The 17,232-nt window shown below is 45.6% G+C and overlaps 1 protein-coding gene across 3 annotated transcripts in view; it reads right to left on the bottom strand.

Moving 5' to 3' along the window:
* FLT3LG (fms related receptor tyrosine kinase 3 ligand) overlaps positions 1-17,232 on the bottom strand; it is a 601,019-nt gene that overhangs the window by 431,923 nt on the left and 151,864 nt on the right. The window lies entirely within an intron of this gene.

Below are 17,232 nucleotides of genomic sequence, written 5' to 3'. Positions count from 1 at the left end.
CTTTTCAACCGCTGACAGCTGAATGTTAAAAAAAAATTTGGTGGAAAAAATTGCGAGAAGCTCCAAGCCATCTTCTCCTGCTGCCATCTTCTCCCGCAGCCATCTTCTCCAGCACCCTTCTTCTCCCTCGCAGCCAGTTCCCTGCTAACCAAAAAAAGCTGCTCTTCTTCTCTGGCTGTCTTCCTCCGTTGAGTTGTTTACAAGTTGAAAACAGTTTTTTTTGCTAGAAAATTACTTAGAACCCCCAAACATTTATACATTTTTTTCTAAGGCCGCGTACACACGCGGGGACTGTTCGCCCAACTTTGTCCGTCAAACAGTTTCGGCAAACAGTCCGCTCAAAATTAGCATGGACGGACATGGCCACACACGACGAACGAACAGTTTGCTGAAACCGTGCGCGATGACGTGAACGGCACGTACGACGGGACGAAAAATACGACGTCCTATACACTGCATTATAACTTTCGGCGTGTTAAGCCTTTCTGAGCATGCGCGGAACTTAGTTTGTTGAACAAGCCTACACACGGGCGGACTGTTCGCTCAAACAAGGTTTCAGCGGACAGTTTTACGGAATTTCCGAAAAACCTTGTTCGTCAAACTGTCCGCTGAAACTGTCCGCTGAAAGCCCACACACGAGCGGACTGTCCGCCCAAACACTGTTCAGCGGACAAAGTTGGGCGAACAGTCCGCCCGTGTGTATGCGGCCTAACACCCTAGAGAATAAAATAGCGGTCGTTGTAATACATTCTGACACACTCTGAATCTAAGGGGTAGCTCTGGAATGAGTGGATGCTCTGCTGATTTTATCATCCAATCATGTGCAAGCTAAAATGCTGTTTTTTATTTTCCTTGCATGTCCCCCTCGGATCTACAACGACTTTACTTCCAAGTGCACTTTCAGTGCAAAGTGGATTTTCCTTTAGTAAATAACCCCCTCAGTCTTTCGGTCCTCTCTGAAAACAACTGCATGTACTGTAAGTTTATACTTCAAAAATGGGAGAGTGCTCATAGGTCTTGGCAGGCACAGGGGTCACCCACATACCTGAAGTTGGACAGTGCAGCCAGGAAAGAGTATAAAAGCAAGCACAGAGGAAAAAAGATGAACAAAAAAACACAAGCATCAGCACTAGCAAACCAAAAAAATGGCTTTAAAGCGGGGTTCCACCCTAAAGTGGAACTTCCGCTGATCGGAACCCTCCCCCCCTCCAGTGTCACAATTGGCACCTTTCAGGGGGGATGGGGGTGGAGATACCTGCCAAAGACAGGTATTTACACCAACTTCCGGGCATAGACTCCCATGGGAGTCTATGCCTCTTCCTGTCCTGCCGCGCTGTCTGATGGGACACACACGGGTCCCAGAGACAGCGCGGACAATTCCTATTGCGCTGCGCGACTCGCGCATGCACAGTAGGGAACCGGGAAGTGAAGCCGATTCGCTTCACTTCCTGATTCCCTCACCCAGAATGGTGGCGGCAGCAGCCGAGAGCTGAGCGATCGATCGGCCTTGGCTGCCGGCATCGCTGGACCCCGGGACAGGTGAGTGTCCATTTATTAAAAGTCAGCAAATGTAGTATTTATAGCTGCTGGCTTTTAATATTTTTTCCCCAGTACAGTCCCGCTTTAATATCACTTTAGCTTAAAGAGGAAGTAAACTCTCCCACTCTGATGCTTCTTTTCATTTAGTCCATTATAATAAAGCAATATCAGACTATAGCCACTGTAATCCAGCCCAAATCGCACATTACTTACTGTTTAAAGAAACTTTAAAAAACTTGTTTCCAGGGGTTAGGCAGCGCCATCTTGAGTATTGTTTCCTGAGTCCACAGTGAAGTGTATTTCCACCCTTACATTGATCCCTTCCTGTACTGCTAACCAAGCCTCCTTCTCAATCCAACGTTTATATGGCAACCCTGCTTCCCTGTTCATAGTTTACTTGTTTATTTCATAGTATTTACATAGTATTCACTTGTGCTGATGTCTAATGTTTGCCTTTGTCAGACTTATCAGCTTCAGCTGATAAGACTGCAGTAATGGCCAATATTTAGACTATGAGAGGTCACATGGTCACATGTTGTGTAGGAGGAAGCTCTGAGTGATTAGCAGAGTTCAGTGTTGTGCCATAGGAAGTCCTGATAACAGGTAGATAAGACACAGAGAGTGTGCCTTAAATCAGGGGAGATCTGGGCATGCTCAGTGACTTCATTCTACAGAACAACAAGGATTACAACAATACTAAGCAAGTAAGGAGATATCTACAAGCAGTGTTCTTTAGTGTTTTTTATGCTGATTTACATGGGACAAAGTTGTGGGGGAGGGTTTACAACCACTTGACATTCTTGCAGGGGTGCATAACATAACCACTTTCAGACCGGACCATTTTGCTGGCTTAAGACCAGACCACTTTTTGCGATTCGGCACAGCGTCGCTTTAACTGACAATTGCGTGGTCGTGCGGCGTGGCTCCCAAACAAAACTGACTGACGTCCTTTTTTTTCCCACAAATAGAGCTTTCTTTTGGTGGTATTTGATCACCCCTGTGGATTTTATCTTTTGCGCTATAAACAAAAATAGAGCCACAATTTTGAAAAAAACGCATTCTTTTTTACTTTTTGATATAATAAATATCCCCCAAAAATATATATAAAAAAACATTTTTTTCCTCGGTTAGGCCGATACGTATTCTTCTACATATTTTTGGTAAAAAAAATTGCAATAAGCGATTATTGATAGCGTTTACAAAATAGAGGATAGTTTTATGGCATTTTTATTAATATTTTTTTTTTACTAGTAATGACGGCGATCAGCGATTTTTATTGTGACTGCGACATTATGGAGGACACATCGGACATTTTTGACACATTTTTGGGACCATTGTCATTTATACAGCAATCAGTGCTATACAAATGCACTGATTCCTGTGTAAATGACACTGACAGTGAAGGGGTTAACCAGGGGGTGGCAGTGTAGGGGTTAAGTGTGTCCTAAGGGTGTGTTACTAACTGTGGGGGCCTGGGCTGTGTGATAGTGAACACTGATCTCTGCTCCAATCACATGTCACTTGTTGCTAGGCAGAACGGGGAGATGCTATTTACATTGGCATCTCCCCGTTCAGCCTCCCCGTGAAACGATTGTGGGTATTCCTGCGGCGACCCACACGTGCGCACACCGCCGGCGGCGCGCACGCGATGGCAGGACGGAAAATACAAATGGACGTACCTGTATGCCAATTTGCCTGCCCCGCGCCATTCTGCTGACATACATCGTCGTGCGCCAGTCGGGAAGTAGTTAAAGTGTATTTCCACTTTTGCAGACAAATTGAGATAATACTTACTTTATATTTGTAACATGTCTCCATTTACATAGCATAACCTAAACAAAAAATATTAAAAAATTGCAGCTTGCCTTTCTTAGGTGCTCTATTCTGTACTGGCAAGGAAAAAACTTTTAGTTTGTGAGGGGGCTGGGCAACTGTTTGCTATAAATAACCCTCTCTGTATTGTGCAGGCAGATCTTCATTATCTGTAACTGAATTTGAACACCGTAATAAAGTGGTTACGGGCTAGGCCTCTACCATTGTATATAAATGAGGACTCACTGAGGCTCATTCTGACATTGTTCAAAAACCTTGCAGTCAGCCATGACACCCCCTCCTAATCTAAAATGTAAGAAATATTACAATGTAACAAAAATGTTAATTTTTTTTGGGCATGCGCTGTAAAGGAATTGTCCTCAACACTGAAAATCTTCAATAGATTGCTTCTTTACTTGCATACATTATGGAATCCAGTGAAGATAATGTGCTTATAAAAAAAGTTAACAAATAAGTAATTTATTGAAGATTTTCCATGATACCAGCTATTCCTTTACTGAAGTCTGCATGCTGCATGAGTCAACAGATGGCCCCCATCTGAGCTCCAGTGTCTCCTATGACAGCCTGGAGCTCTCTCTGCTGGAAGCCATGCTATGTGAATACATAACAAACATGCAGTGGGATTCAAATGTGACTGCAAACGTAGAAATATGCTGTAAGCAAGCTGAAAAAAAACATACATTTCTTGGTGACAATGCTGTTCCTGCTCCCTGATGCCCCATACACATGGTCGGCAATAGAGCCCACACACGATTGGATTTTCCAACAACATAATCAGATCATGTGTGGGCTCTATCGGACTTCCTCTGTCAGAATTTCCGACGGAAAAAGTTTGAGAGCTAGATCAAAAATTTTCCGACAACAAAATCCGATCTGACTTTTTCAGATCGTGTGTAGTGAATTCTGAAGCACAAAGTGCCATGCATGCCTAGAAAAAATTTGGACACGAAAGCTATTGGCTACTGGCCTCTTTATAGTCCCGTCGTACGTGGTTTACATCACTTCGTTCTGAACAATCGGATTTTCCGACAACTTTGTGCAACCGTGTGTATGCAAGACAAATTTTGGCCAAAAACCATCGGAAAAAATACGATGGATTTTGTGGTCGGAATGTCCGACCGTGTGTATGGGCATGAGTGCTGGTCACATGACTAATGCTGCGTACACACGACTGGACTTTTGCGACGGACTTGGTCTGGCGGACAATCCGCCGGACTTTGCAGCTGAGGTCTGCCAGAGTTTCAAACTAATGGACTTGGCCACACACAATCACTCCAAAAGTCCAACGGATTCTAACATGATGATGTAGAATAAGGAAGTTCATAGGCAGTAGCCAATATCTGCCCTAGCGTCGGTTTTAGTCAATCAGACTAGCACACAGATGACCGGATTTTTCAACTGGAAAGATTTGAAGCAAGTTTTATTTCTAGGTCCGCTGGACTTTTGGGAAGAAAAAGTGCGCTGGAGACCACACGTGATCGACTTGTCCGACGGATTCCAGTCCTCCGGACAGTCTGGTTGTGTATACACGGCTTAAAAGCCTAGGTATAGGGGTAGATGAACCAACCTATGATTCTCCCCTTCAGCACAAATCACATGCACAAAATCCTAGGCTTTGTGATCAGAGCTGTAGGGAACAGGACTAGTGAGTATCTGAGTCCCTCTATTTCATTTTTCTTTTTTATCTATCTCAGAAAAGTGCTTCCGTTCTCTCTTAGAAATGTTGAGGAACCAAATAAAAAAATACATTTAGATATTGAAGGTAGATATTCCATGTGACAGGTCTTCATGGTGTTACAGCCTAGGATTTAGTGTCACCCAGAGTTTTTACCCATGCAGGTTGAGGTGTTGTGGTATGTGTATCGCATTAGGAGAAAACTGTCCTTACAGCGTTGGCCCAGTCTTGTCACTGTTGCCGCCGCCGCGGCCTTCTTTCATCTTCTTCCTTCCAATGCTGACACAATGCTTTCTCCAGCCTTAATGGCAGGGACGTGTTGGATGCTGGGATGGTGACATCATAATGGGCGGGGTCACCATGGGACATCACTTTCCTGGCTGGCCAGGCTACGTGCTCTGATAAGGGTCTGCTATGGACTTGGGGGACCCCCACGCCGTTTTTTTTAGCGTAGGGGTTCCCCTTTAAATCCATACCAGGTGACGGGGCTAGCAAGGTGTCGATCTCGCCAAATGGAGGAGGCGACATTGACTTCCTTCGCTAGTTCCGTCTACCTGGAGTCACGTTCAAAATTAACGGACTTTACTCAGTTTGTGGCAAGTCCATTAATTAAAAAAAAAAGTCAGACGGACCCCTGACATAGTCCACCGGAAAAGTCCTGTCATGTGTGGGCAAGTCCGCTTATTCGGACTGCCACTGCAAAGTCCAGGTAGTCTGATCATGTGTACGCGGCAATAGAGTTCATGGTTCCACTCAAAAGACAGAAGTTCCCTGCCCAGACATCAGGGTGTAGGCCAGTGCAGTAGGAAGCTGTAAGGTATAAAGTGTGCGCATGTGAGCACACTAGTTGTTCCGAGACTGAAGGAAAATAAGACTATATATTTTGCTTTGTGTTTTGGAGTGATCTTGGAAACCCCTGCGTAGAAATCAAAAAAAAAAAAAAAAGTGGGCAAGCAAAGCCCCAACTGCAAATGTAATGACTGGACAGTGTCCTCAAATCAAAACATCACCCTTAAAGAGAAGTTCCACTTTTATCACCTCCTCTTCAACTTTCGGACACTTTTTTGAGGGGGGGGGGGGGGGGGGGTTTAGGAACCTTAACAGGTACCTGCTACCAATTCTGCCCAGATTTCCTAGATGATCTGAGTGGAAGTTCGCCCCCTCTTCCTGCCTGCAGTCTCTTAGGACATGTCACAAGTCCCAGGAGGCTACAGGACCAATCACAAGGTGCAGTATAGCTGACGCATGAACAGTGAAGAGCCAGCTGTAAGCTGCAAGGTTACAAAGAGTTACAGCCATCGTCCCACGGTTAGCATGGCACCGCCAGGAACCTGTAGACAAGCGAAAGAACTGGCCTGAGTTTCCTAGACAGCTAAGTTTCCTTTTGTTAAAAGTTAGCAGCTCCAGTATTTGCAGCTGCTGACTTTTTTTTTTTTTTTTTTTTTTAGGGGGTACTAAAGAACCTCTTTAAAGATCCACCCACTTCATAGCCTATGGAGATAGAAAATACCCTTTTGTCATCATTGTTTTATAACCCTGCTACTAATCTGGTAACTATCTGTGTCCAGACTCCGGGGGTGCACACCAATCCTTGTATAAAAAAATACTCAGGCGTGTGATTACCAGCATACAGCCACATCTTGTCATTGATTTGTACAGGTAGTTATACACAAACCCCTGTACTGCCAGGAGCAGAAATATATGCTTTTTTTTTCACAGGGTACAACCCTTTGCAGCCATGTAAAAGATCCCTTAGTTCTGTTCGCACTGCAGTAACACGTGTGTTACAGCAATACACAGTAATGCCCCATACACACACGGTCGGACTTTCCGACCACAAAATCCATCAGATTTTTTACGACGGATTTTGGACGAAATTTGTCTTGCATGCACATGGTCTTTCGGAACGAGGTGACGTTATACACATACAACGGGAGAGAGACAATGTAGAGGCCAGTAGCCAATAGCTTTCGTCTCCAAATTTTTTCTGAGCATGCGTGGCACTTTGTGCGTCAGAATTCACTACACACGATCGGAAAAAGTCCGATCGGATTTTGTTGTCGGAAAAGTTTAGATCCAGCTCTCAAACTTTTTCCGCCGGAAATTCCGACAGAAAAAGTCAGATAAAGCCCACATACGATCGGATTTTCTGACAACATAATCTGTTCGGACTTTTTCCATCGGAATTTCCAACCGTGTGTTTGGGGCATAATGCTTGTTGAGTTCATTAGTGCTATGCGATGCCATTCATTAATAACCCCTTGCCGACCGGCTCGCGCTGATATACCTCAGCAGAAGCACACATACAGGCATATTAACGCACCTGTATGTTGCTCTTTAAGATGCAGCATTGTGGGTGCGTGCCCGCCACGAGCCCTGTGAGTGTGCTCGCGGGTCCCGTGGACTCAATGTCCACAGAGATACCCATGTGTCACACGTATGACAATGTCACACATAGCCAACCCACACCCCCCCCGGCAGTTAGAATCATTCCCTAGGACACACTTAACCCCTGCAGCGCCCCCTAGTGGTTAACCCCTTAACTGCCAGTCACATTTACACAGTAATCAGTGCATTTTTAATCGCACTGATCGCTGTATAAATGTGAATGGTCCCAAAATAGCGCCAAAAGTGTCCGATGTGTCCGCCATAATGTCACAGTCATGATAAAAATTGCAGATCACATCCAATACTAATAAAAATATATATATATTAATAAAAATGCCATAAAACTATCCCCTATTTTGTAGATACTATAACTTTTGTGCAAACCATCAATAAAGTTTATTTTTCAAACTGAAATAGATCAGATTGGGATGCAATCAGGATGCATGACAGCTGTTTCATAACACCGCATACAGATTTAAAGGGGTTGTAGCGGCAGAAGGTTTTTTTATCTTAATGTATTAAGATAAAAAGCCTTCTGTGTGCAGCAGCCCCCCTCAGCCCCTAAAACTTACCTGAGCTCCATCTCTGTCCAGCGATGTCCAGAAGTGTCTCGGCCATCCCAGACTTTCCCTCCTGATTAGCTGAGATACAGTAGTGGTGCCATTGGCTCCAGCTGCTGTCATTCAAGGTAATTTAGCCAGTCAGGAGAGAGAGAGGCCGTGTCTGAATGGAGACAGAGAGCTGTGACTTGGCTTGAGTGCCCCCATAGCAAGCTGCTTGCTGTGGGGACACTCAACAGGAGGGAGGGGCCAGGAGCACAGAAGAGGCACCCAAGAAGAGGAGTATCGGGGCTGCTCTGTGCAAATCCACTGCACAGGGCAGGTAAGTATAACATGTTTGTTTTTTTTACAGAAAAAAAATATAAGACTTTACAATCACTTTAAGGCACCTCTGAAGAATGTCCTTTAAATAATTGATGGGTTTTTTATGTTTTCTATGAAGGTAGATGGGACTAGCGAAGGAAGTCAATGTCGCGTCCTCCATCGGCGAGATTGACTCCTCGTGAGCCCCGTCACTTGGTATGGATTTAAAGAGGAACACCTATGCTGATAAAACGGCATGGGGTCCCCCAAAGCCCATACCAGACCCTTATCCAAGCATGCAGCCCGGCCGCTCATGAAAGGCGGTTTGGACGAGCGAGCGCCCGGTCTTGCCGCTGTTGCCTTCTTCTTTTTCTTCCTTCCAATGTTGACACAACGCTCTCTCTGGCCATAATAGCAGGGACACGTTGTGTGGCGACTTATATAGGGATAAGGGGCGAGGTCACCGTGTGATGTCACATGGTGACCCGCCCTTTATGATATCACAATCCCGGGGGGTGCTGGAACATGACATCATACGGGGCGTGATCACCATGTGACATCACCCGGTGATCCTGCCCCTTATGCCTATATAAGTCGCCACACAACACGTCCCAGCCATTACAGCCGGAGAGAGCATCGTGTCAACATTGGAAGGAAGAAGAAGAAGAGAATAAGAAGGAAGAAGAAGTAGAAGAAGGGGACAGCGATAAGACCGGGCCAACGCTAGTAAAAGAGCTGCAAGAAGATAGCGGAGGCCCGGCAGAAGAAGCGAAGAGCGGGACAAGACCCCCAAAGTCAGAAGAAGACCCCTCGATGAAGGAAGAAGACCCCCGGAGGGCAGTGACAATGAAGAAGAAAGCCAGGCTCCTCCGCTAGTAAAAGAGCAGTTAAAGAGCAGAAGATAGCGGAGGAGCCCGGCGAGAAGACCCCCGAAAATCGAAGAAGACTCCCGGAGCTGTCTAATAAACTACTTTAAAAACCTGTGTTGTGTTTTTTTATTAACACTTTTTCCCTCAGGTGAATGGGTAGGGGTACATCGTACCCCATACTCATTCACATAGGGTGGGGGGTCGGAATCTGGGGGTCCCTTATTAAAGGGGCTCCCGGATTCCGATAAACTCCCCGCAGACCTCGACAACCAACGGTCAGGGTTGTTGGGAAGAGGCCCTTGTCCTCGTCAACATGGGGACAAGGTGCTTTGGGGTGCAACGCCAAATGTTGACGGCACGCGACATGGTATGGCTCAGGAGGGGGGCCCTCGGTCATCCCTATCTCCTTTCCTGACCGGCCGGGCTGCGTACTCGGATAAGGGTCTGATATGGACTTTTGGGGGACCCCCATACCGTTTTCAACCAGTCTGATGCTGATAACTTCTTCTCTAAAATAAATCTTACTAAACTTGGACAGTGCAGCCAGGAAAGAGTATAAAAGCAAGCACAGAGGAAAAAAGATGAACAAAAAAACACAAGCATCAGCACTAGCAAACCAAAAAAATGGCTTTAAAGCGGGGTTCCACCCTAAAGTGGAACTTCCGCTGATCGGAACCCTCCCCCCCTCCAGTGTCACAATTGGCACCTTTCAGGGGGGATGGGGGTGGAGATACCTGCCAAAGACAGGTATTTACACCAACTTCCGGGCATAGACTCCCATGGGAGTCTATGCCTCTTCCTGTCCTGCCGCGCTGTCTGATGGGACACACACGGGTCCCAGAGACAGCGCGGACAATTCCTATTGCGCTGCGCGACTCGCGCATGCACAGTAGGGAACCGGGAAGTGAAGCCGATTCGCTTCACTTCCTGATTCCCTCACCCAGAATGGTGGCGGCAGCAGCCGAGAGCTGAGCGATCGATCGGCCTTGGCTGCCGGCATCGCTGGACCCCGGGACAGGTGAGTGTCCATTTATTAAAAGTCAGCAAATGTAGTATTTATAGCTGCTGGCTTTTAATATTTTTTCCCCAGTACAGTCCCGCTTTAATATCACTTTAGCTTAAAGAGGAAGTAAACTCTCCCACTCTGATGCTTCTTTTCATTTAGTCCATTATAATAAAGCAATATCAGACTATAGCCACTGTAATCCAGCCCAAATCGCACATTACTTACTGTTTAAAGAAACTTTAAAAAACTTGTTTCCAGGGGTTAGGCAGCGCCATCTTGAGTATTGTTTCCTGAGTCCACAGTGAAGTGTATTTCCACCCTTACATTGAGCCCTTCCTGTACTGCTAACCAAGCCTCCTTCTCAATCCAACGTTTATATGGCAACCCTGCTTCCCTGTTCATAGTTTACTTGTTTATTTCATAGTATTTACTTGTGCTGATGTCTAATGTTTGCCTTTGTCAGACTTATCAGCTTCAGCTGATAAGACTGCAGTAATGGCCAATATTTAGACTATGAGAGGTCACATGGTCACATGTTGTGTAGGAGGAAGCTCTGAGTGATTAGCAGAGTTCAGTGTTGTGCCATAGGAAGTCCTGATAACAGGTAGATAAGACACAGAGAGTGTGCCTTAAATCAGGGGAGATCTGGGCATGCTCAGTGACTTCATTCTACAGAACAACAAGGATTACAACAATACTAAGCAAGTAAGGAGATATCTAAAAGCAGTGTTCTTTAGGGTTTTTTATGCTGATTTACATGGGACAAAGTTGTGGGGGAGGGTTTACAACCACTTGACATTCTTGCAGGGGTGCATAACATAACCACTTTCAGACCGGACCATTTTGCTGGCTTAAGACCAGACCACTTTTTGCGATTCGGCACAGTGTCGCTTTAACTGACAATTGCGTGGTCGTGCGGCGTGGCTCCCAAACAAAACTGACTGACGTCCTTTTTTTTCCCACAAATAGAGCTTTCTTTTGGTGGTATTTGATCACCTCTGTGGATTTTATCTTTTGCGCTATAAACAAAAATAGAGCCACAATTTTGAAAAAAACGCATTCTTTTTTACTTTTTGATATAATAAATATCCCCCAAAAATATATATAAAAAAACATTTTTTTCCTCGGTTAGGCCGATACGTATTCTTCTACATATTTTTGGTAAAAAAAATTGCAATAAGCGATTATTGATAGCGTTTACAAAATAGAGGATAGTTTTATGGCATTTTTATTAATATTTTTTTTTTACTAGTAATGACGGCGATCAGCGATTTTTATTGTGACTGCGACATTATGGAGGACACATCGGACATTTTTGACACATTTTTGGGACCATTGTCATTTATACAGCAATCAGTGCTATACAAATGCACTGATTCCTGTGTAAATGACACTGACAGTGAAGGGGTTAACCAGGGGGTGGCAGTGTAGGGGTTAAGTGTGTCCTAAGGGTGTGTTACTAACTGTGGGGGCCTGGGCTGTGGGATAGTGAACACTGATCTCTGCTCCAATCACATGTCACTTGTTGCTAGGCAGAACGGGGAGATGCTGTTTACATTGGCATCTCCCCGTTCAGCCTCCCCGTGAAACGATTGTGGGTATTCCTGCGGCGACCCACACGTGCGCACACCGCCGGCGGCGCGCACGCGATGGCAGGACGGAAAATACAAATGGACGTACCTGTATGCCAATTTGCCTGCCCCGCGCCATTCTGCTGACGTACATCGTCGTGCGCCAGTCGGGAAGTAGTTAAAGTGTATTTCCACTTTTGCAGACAAATTGAGATAATACTTACTTTATATTTGTAACATGTCTCCATTTACATAGCATAACCTAAACAAAAAATATTAAAAAATTGCAGCTTGCCTTTCTTAGGTGCTCTATTCTGTACTGGCAAGGAAAAAACTTTTAGTTTGTGAGGGGGCTGGGCAACTGTTTGCTATAAATAACCCTCTCTGTATTGTGCAGGCAGATCTTCATTATCTGTAACTGAATTTGAACACCGTAATAAAGTGGTTACGGGCTAGGCCTCTACCATTGTATATAAATGAGGACTCACTGAGGCTCATTCTGACATTGTTCAAAAACCTTGCAGTCAGCCATGACACCCCCTCCTAATCTAAAATGTAAGAAATATTACAATGTAACAAAAATGTTAATTTTTTTTGGGCATGCGCTGTAAAGGAATTGTCCTCAACACTGAAAATCTTCAATAAATTGCTTCTTTACTTGCATACATTATGGAATCCAGTGAAGATAATGTGCTTATAAAAAAAGTTAACAAATAAGTAATTTATTGAAGATTTTCCATGATGCCAGCTATTCCTTTACTGAAGTCTGCATGCTGCATGAGTCAACAGATGGCCCCCATCTGAGCTCCAGTGTCTCCTATGACAGCCTGGAGCTCTCTCTGCTGGAAGCCATGCTATGTGAATACATAACAAACATGCAGTGGGATTCAAATGTGACTGCAAACGTAGAAATATGCTGTAAGCAAGCTGAAAAAAAACATACATTTCTTGGTGACAATGCTGTTCCTGCTCCCTGATGCCCCATACACATGGTCGGCAATAGAGCCCACACACGATTGGATTTTCCAACAACATAATCAGATCATGTGTGGGCTCTATCGGACTTCCTCTGTCAGAATTTCCGACGGAAAAAGTTTGAGAGCTAGATCAAAAATTTTCCGACAACAAAATCCGATCTGACTTTTTCAGATCGTGTGTAGTGAATTCTGAAGCACAAAGTGCCATGCATGCCTAGAAAAAATTTGGACACGAAAGCTATTGGCTACTGGCCTCTTTATAGTCCCGTCGTACGTGGTTTACATCACTTCGTTCTGAACAATCGGATTTTCCGACAACTTTGTGCAACCGTGTGTATGCAAGACAAATTTTGGCCAAAAACCATCGGAAAAAATACAATGGATTTTGTGGTCGGAATGTCCGACCGTGTGTATGGGCATGAGTGCTGGTCACATGACTAATGCTGCGTACACACGACTGGACTTTTGCGACGGACTTGGTCTGGCGGACAATCCGCCGGACTTTGCAGCTGAGGTCTGCCAGAGTTTCAAACTAATGGACTTGGCCACACACAATCACTCCAAAAGTCCAACGGATTCTAACATGATGATGTAGAATAAGGAAGTTCATAGGCAGTAGCCAATATCTGCCCTAGCGTCGGTTTTAGTCAATCAGACTAGCACACAGATGACCGGATTTTTCAACTGGAAAGATTTGAAGCAAGTTTTATTTCTAGGTCCGCTGGACTTTTGGGAAGAAAAAGTGCGCTGGAGACCACACGTGATCGACTTGTCCGACGGATTCCAGTCCTCCGGACAGTCTGGTTGTGTATACACGGCTTAAAAGCCTAGGTATAGGGGTAGATGAACCAACCTATGATTCTCCCCTTCAGCACAAATCACATGCACAAAATCCTAGGCTTTGTGATCAGAGCTGTAGGGAACAGGACTAGTGAGTATCTGAGTCCCTCTATTTCATTTTTCTTTTTTATCTATCTCAGAAAAGTGCTTCCGTTCTCTCTTAGAAATGTTGAGGAACCAAATAAAAAAATACATTTAGATATTGAAGGTAGATATTCCATGTGACAGGTCTTCATGGTGTTACAGCCTAGGATTTAGTGTCACCCAGAGTTTTTACCCATGCAGGTTGAGGTGTTGTGGTATGTGTATCGCATTAGGAGAAAACTGTCCTTACAGCGTTGGCCCAGTCTTGTCACTGTTGCCGCCGCCGCGGCCTTCTTTCATCTTCTTCCTTCCAATGCTGACACAATGCTTTCTCCAGCCTTAATGGCAGGGACATGTTGGATGCTGGGATGGTGACATCATAATGGGCGGGGTCACCATGGGACATCACTTTCCTGGCTGGCCAGGCTACGTGCTCTGATAAGGGTCTGCTATGGACTTGGGGGACCCCCACGCCGTTTTTTTTAGCGTAGGGGTTCCCCTTTAAATCCATACCAGGTGACGGGGCTAGCAAGGTGTCGATCTCGCCGAATGGAGGAGGCGACATTGACTTCCTTCGCTAGTTCCGTCTACCTGGAGTCACGTTCAAAATTAACGGACTTTACTCAGTTTGTGGCAAGTCCATTAATTAAAAAAAAAAGTCAGACGGACCCCTGACATAGTCCACCGGAAAAGTCCTGTCATGTGTGGGCAAGTCCGCTTATTCGGACTGCCACTGCAAAGTCCAGGTAGTCTGATCATGTGTACGCGGCAATAGAGTTCATGGTTCCACTCAAAAGACAGAAGTTCCCTGCCCAGACATCAGGGTGTAGGCCAGTGCAGTAGGAAGCTGTAAGGTATAAAGTGTGCGCATGTGAGCACACTAGTTGTTCCGAGACTGAAGGAAAATAAGACTATATATTTTGCTTTGTGTTTTGGAGTGATCTTGGAAACCCCTGCGTAGAAATCAAAAAAAAAAAAAAAAAGTGGGCAAGCAAAGCCCCAACTGCAAATGTAATGACTGGACAGTGTCCTCAAATCAAAACATCACCCTTAAAGAGAAGTTCCACTTTTATCACCTCCTCTTCAACTTTCGGACACTTTTTTGAGGGGGGGGGGGGGGGGGTTTAGGAACCTTAACAGGTACCTGCTACCAATTCTGCCCAGATTTCCTAGATGATCTGAGTGGAAGTTCGCCCCCTCTTCCTGCCTGCAGTCTCTTAGGACATGTCACAAGTCCCAGGAGGCTACAGGACCAATCACAAGGTGCAGTATAGCTGACGCATGAACAGTGAAGAGCCAGCTGTAAGCTGCAAGGTTACAAAGAGTTACAGCCATCGTCCCACGGTTAGCATGGCACCGCCAGGAACCTGTAGACAAGCGAAAGAACTGGCCTGAGTTTCCTAGACAGCTAAGTTTCCTTTTGTTAAAAGTTAGCAGCTCCAGTATTTGCAGCTGCTGACTTTTTTTTTTTTTTTTTTTTAGGGGGTACTAAAGAACCTCTTTAAAGATCCACCCACTTCATAGCCTATGGAGATAGAAAATACCCTTTTGTCATCATTGTTTTATAACCCTGCTACTAATCTGGTAATTATCTGTGTCCAGACTCCGGGGGTGCACACCAATCCTTGTATAAAAAAATACTCAGGCGTGTGATTACCAGCATACAGCCACATCTTGTCATTGATTTGTACAGGTAGTTATACACAAACCCCTGTACTGCCAGGAGCAGAAATATATGCTTTCCTGACAGACTCCATGGCAGCGTGTGGGTTAAGTCCCGCCTCCACTACCCATAGGACACTACTCCCATAAATCTTTGCTCCCTGCCCCTGGCCGTGTTCTTTTTTTGTCCTCCTCCAAAGGACCCAGAAGTGGTCTTCCTACCTGAAGATTTATCATCCCCACGATCGAGGTCGGCCGGTCTGCGACTCTGGGTCTGGAAAGTCGCATTACTCCGCTAAGCCCTAGCTATTAGCAGGGTATGGAGTGGGCAGTGGAAGAGGCGCTGTGAAGAAGCCCATGTCCTGGCCACTGGCAGGCAGGCTGCGCATTGGTCGGATAGCCAGCTATTAGCAGGTGACCTGTTTTGCCCCCTGGAAAGTCCGGTGTCATCTTACCTTATCTTCGGCCGAGTGATCGATCGTGGTGGGAGTGGTTCTAAAAGTTCTTTATGGCAGCAGTTTTTGTATCTTATTATCTGTCTTCGTTTGTTTCTGTTTGTTTGTGTGTGCAGGCATGGCGGCTGGTTCTTCCGCGTTCCAGCCGCCGTTCTACTTCCGGGTTTGCGTTTTCGGCCGTACTGCGCATGCGCGAACGCGGTTGAGATCGAGGCTTGGTTTCGCGCATGCGCGATAGCGGCAAATTGCCGCTATTTCGCGCATGCGCACAGACACGGCGGTGACATCACAGGGGCGGGCTATTTAAATGTGGAATTTGTCTATTTGTCTGCAAGCTTTGGGAATGCTTGCGGGCTGTTGCGGTGACTTCCCCCTGCCTCTGTGTTGCATCCACTGGTAAGTGGCATTCTGGGATAGGGAGGCTATCCCTTCCCTGTCCCTTGCACTGATCCCTTGTCATCTTTTCAGCGCGTATGGATATCGCTGAGGACATGGATTCCTTACCGCCTGCTTGTGGCCAGCCCTCTCATAAAAGGTATTTCTAATGATCACCTGAAGGTCTGGTGGGGGAGGGGTATTTATCTGTTAGCTCTGTCCTGATGTCTTGTCTCTTGTGGTTTCTTGTCTTGTTCCTTTTTCAGCCCTTCCAGGTCAGAACAGCATCGCAGCACTCATAGAGGGAGCGACTCCTCCAAGTCGCATCACCGGCACTCCTCTTCCAAATCTAAACAATATGGTTCCTCCTCAAGATCAGGACACCGTAGTGAAGAAAGATCGCACTCCTCGAGGACTCAATCTAGTCACTCAGCTAGTGCCTGTTGGGGGTGTAGAGCTCTTGTACCGGCAGGAAAATCTTTATGCGACCCTTGCTACGCCAAGGCTTTCAATGAAAGGGGTGACGCGGATCAACAACTTAAAACCCTGGTGGAAAAAGTTGTTAAGGAGTCCCTCAGAAATATTGAGGGCCAGTCCTATGTTCCCCCGGCAGAGCCGCCACTTTCTCCAGGAAGGGAGACTCAGTTGCAGGATACTTGGGAATCCTCTGCGCATAGCCACCCCTCAGCTGCCATATCTGACAGTGACTCTGATGAAAGTGATCCCTGTGTGGGCTTTGATTTCGCTCTACTGCCTCCTCTGGTCAGAGCTGTTAGAGAGACACTGAACTGGGAAGATTCTGTGGCTGATCCTTCCAAACAAAGAAAATTCTTTAAGCAATTAAAGAAGGAACGGATTAATTTTCCTTTTATCTCTGAGCTAGGTGAGATTATCACAGATGAATGGGGCAAGGTGGAGAAGAAAAATTCCATGCTATCAAAGGTTTCGAAACTCTATCCTTTCAATGAAGAAGCGGTGAAGCATTTGGAGTCAGCGCCATTAGTAGACGCAGCAGTCATGAGGTTGGTGAAACATGTCACTCTTCCCTTAGAGGATACCGTGTCTTTTAAGGATGTTCTGGACAGACGAATTGAT

Source organism: Lithobates pipiens, unplaced genomic scaffold, assembly GCF_037356315.1.
Source record: "Lithobates pipiens isolate NorthernLeopardFrog02 unplaced genomic scaffold, aLitPip1_a1.2 Scaffold_27, whole genome shotgun sequence".
Lineage (NCBI taxonomy): Eukaryota > Metazoa > Chordata > Amphibia > Anura > Ranidae > Lithobates > Lithobates pipiens.
This window is presented reverse-complemented; position numbering and strand designations above follow the sequence as displayed.